This window comes from Neophocaena asiaeorientalis, unplaced genomic scaffold, assembly GCF_003031525.2.
Source record: "Neophocaena asiaeorientalis asiaeorientalis breed wild unplaced genomic scaffold, Neophocaena_asiaeorientalis_V1.1 scaffold72, whole genome shotgun sequence".
NCBI lineage: Eukaryota > Metazoa > Chordata > Mammalia > Artiodactyla > Phocoenidae > Neophocaena > Neophocaena asiaeorientalis.
Window position 1 is genome coordinate 10,366,145 of NW_020185336.1, and position 3,287 is coordinate 10,369,431.

The 3,287-nt window shown below is 33.3% G+C and overlaps 1 non-coding gene across 1 annotated transcript; it reads right to left on the bottom strand.

Annotated features, from left to right (window-relative positions):
- Nucleotides 1-301: 301 nt before the first annotated feature.
- LOC112393658 (small nucleolar RNA SNORA70) lies at nt 302-437 on the bottom strand. The gene has a single exon (XR_003001972.1). It is a non-coding gene; the product is annotated as a small nucleolar RNA SNORA70 (small nucleolar RNA).
- Nucleotides 438-3,287: the final 2,850 nt, after the last annotated feature.

The window sequence follows — 3,287 nt, forward strand, 5'->3', positions numbered from 1 at the left end:
CACAGGTATCTGGGATGAGCCGCTCTTCTGCCACCATGTTTTCAAATTCATCCACATTGAACTTAGTAAATCCCCACTTCTTGGAGATGTGCATCTTCTGGTGGCCGGGGAACTTGAACTTGGCCTTGCAGAGGGCCTCAGTCACATGCTCCTTGTTCTGCAGCTTGGTGCCAATGGGCATTATGACTTGGCCAACGTGGACTCTGGCCACTGTGCCCTGGGGATTTCCAAAGGCACCGCACATACCTACCTGGAGCCTAGATTGAGGACAGCATGCCAGTCATGAATGCCCACTGGAAAGGGCTGTATCCAAGGTCCCTTAGGGCATCCTGTACAGGCAACAGGCTGCACACACTACTGAGGAGGCTGCTGTTTGCAGCCATTGCATGCTGGGCCCCCCACGGGGAAAAGACCATGGTTGGCTTAATTGGCTGATTCTCAGATGTGTGCAATCAAAATAAATGCAAAAAGTACAATGTAAGTAGATATTTAATTTTTTATCTTTCTTTGAGTTAACTACATACTCAATGAAAATGTTGATCTTATATTTTCATGACACCTTTGTGTTACACAATATGCATATAAAATTCCTTTAGAAAAACTATAAATTCTTGCATCTCCTCTCAATCATACGATTTATATAATTTTGAGAACACAGCAGCCCTGCAGCAAAACATTCAATGAATTATTAAAAAGTGCTGAGAACTGCTTTATGGGTATAAAGAGCTAACTAAGGATCGTCTAATTCTACCAGTTATTAACATATAAATTCAAAAAAAGGAAAAAGTCCACATACAGGTATTTTGTCCAAAATTAATGTTTCCTACTTTTAAGAAGGTCATAAGAGCAAAAATGACATAAACTTTGGATCCACTTCACTTCACACATTTATTTATTCATCAATATTTCCATAAGTAAATTTGTTAACCTAAGTGTAAATGTTTCAGAGGAAAAAAATTCAGAATAAATCAAGGAAAAATACAGGAAATTAAAAGGAATAATAAATATGTGAATACACATAATCACATTCACTAGAATGAAAGCTCAGATAAAACAGTACATACCTTAGGGCATCATTCATTATCACACATACACATAAATGTATATACAGCAGTGACACATTTGGGAAAGATGAACAAATTGAAGAGTTCATAAGAAAGATTTGAGGAAAGGTTTGGAAAATGAGGAAAGGTTAAAAGAAGATGGCATGTTCAGTCAAATGAACATACCAAAAGGAAATATGATTATTTACAAATATATATATAATGAAATGATAAAAAACAAGACAAAGACAGAATAGAAAATATGAACTAGGAAAGACATGCAAAAATTAAGAAAATCTTTAAACAATGAAGGATGTAAACCTAAAGAATATGTAACTCTTATGGTAATAGTGTCTGCCATTATTGAAAAGCCAATATTGAGGTTAGATACTTATTAAGAAAGGCTCATAAATAATTAAGTTAACCCTGCCTTACTACAAAGGTGAACAGACATAGACCAAGACCTTCCTTCCAAAGTTGAAATCTAATTTTACTTTCTCTTTCTCTCTCTTGTTGAGATTGGGCTGCCTTCTAATTCATATGTGAAAAATATTTGAGTTTTTCACATAAAAATAGAATGAAGTACAAAATGAAGTGAAAATAAAGACTACATTGAAAGCAGGATTAGCTTGTACAAGCATGATGGAAAATGAATTGTGTTTTTTTTACTGGTCCTAAAGCTAAACATCAATTATTTAGTCAATATAAATGTATTGCTTTAATATGCCAGGCACTGTACTAGGTACTAATACAAATCCATTGCAAGCAGAATCCAAACATGGCTTTCTCTTCTTCAAGATCATGGGTGTCTTATATATATATCTTATATGACTACTAACCATCTCCCAAATAATGTGTTGTTGGTTGCAAGGAAACCCTTCTCTCTATATAATGGGAAAGAACATCAAATCAGAAGGCACTTCTTCCAATCAATAGAATCACCTTTACGAATGGAGAAAAATACATTAAACTTTTTAGCAAAACCTTGAGATTATAATTAGCTTGTTAATGGTAGAGAAAAAAAATTAATAATTGTGTTTCACTAATTCAGAATTCATTATTTGACCAGAGGCTGACAGGAATGTTATTTTTGCATTGATTAATTTATTTCTTTTTATAGAAGTAAATTAATAATGTAAATAAGATTACAAGAGGATCCTTCAAAATACTTAGTAGAACAAACTTTCTAAGCACCCTCAAGTACTTTAGAAGGAACCATTTCCACACAATTGATATGTTAATTACAAACCATTAAATCAAGTCAAGGATGTGTATTGGATAACACTTTGTTAGTTTAATGTGAGTTAATGTAGGTACTTGAAATAATGGAACTCTATTCCTTTCTGAAATAATATATTTTCAGACTTTTTTCTTTAATTAAAACTAAGCTTCCTCCAATTAGTACAGATTAATGATATTTTACAGGAGTCAATATTTAGGAACCAAGAGGTATTACTGACTCTTCTATAACCTAGTTGTAGTCAGAGAAGAGGGAAAGATTGGGAAAGTAATCTTAGAGTTGATGTCTTCCAATTGAAATAGTACTTTCACACATAATAATACGACAGATATGACAAATTTGGCTATGATCCAAATCAAAATCATTAACAATTTGAAATATATACATATATTCCTAGCAAATAAAGAGGAAAGAATACCTTTGCTAGCCAACATAGAAAGAAAGCATCTTTTAATATATAAAGAGGTTGTCTAAGGAAAAGTCAGTCTCATGTATCAATATATGTGTGAATATACCTTCCTCCTTTCTAACCCACATATATTGACAAAGCAGTATTAAAATAAGAACAAGGTAGGAACCTAGCTAATTTACACATCATTAGAACCCATTTTTACTGGGGACGTGGGTGGAGACTGGCGGGATAGGATAGTGTTGATTTGAGAAAAAAACAAGACAGTGCTTTTCATCAGCATTACTAATTCTTTGACCATCATAAAAATATATGGCACACTAAAAGTTATGAACTTGACTTCTTGAGGGATATTTATGGAAGGGGAATGACCAATATTTTCCTTTAAAATAACCCAAGAAATATACTCACTACACTTTAGTATATTTGACAGATGACTTAATATAGTCTTTAAAAATATATTTTGGTATGTGAAAGTTTCAAACATCACAGAAGCATAGAGAAGAGTAAATGAATCCGCTTTTACCCATCACCAGATTCAACCCTTATCAAGATTTTGCTGACTTGATTATCTAACATTTTCTCCAGCTCTGGC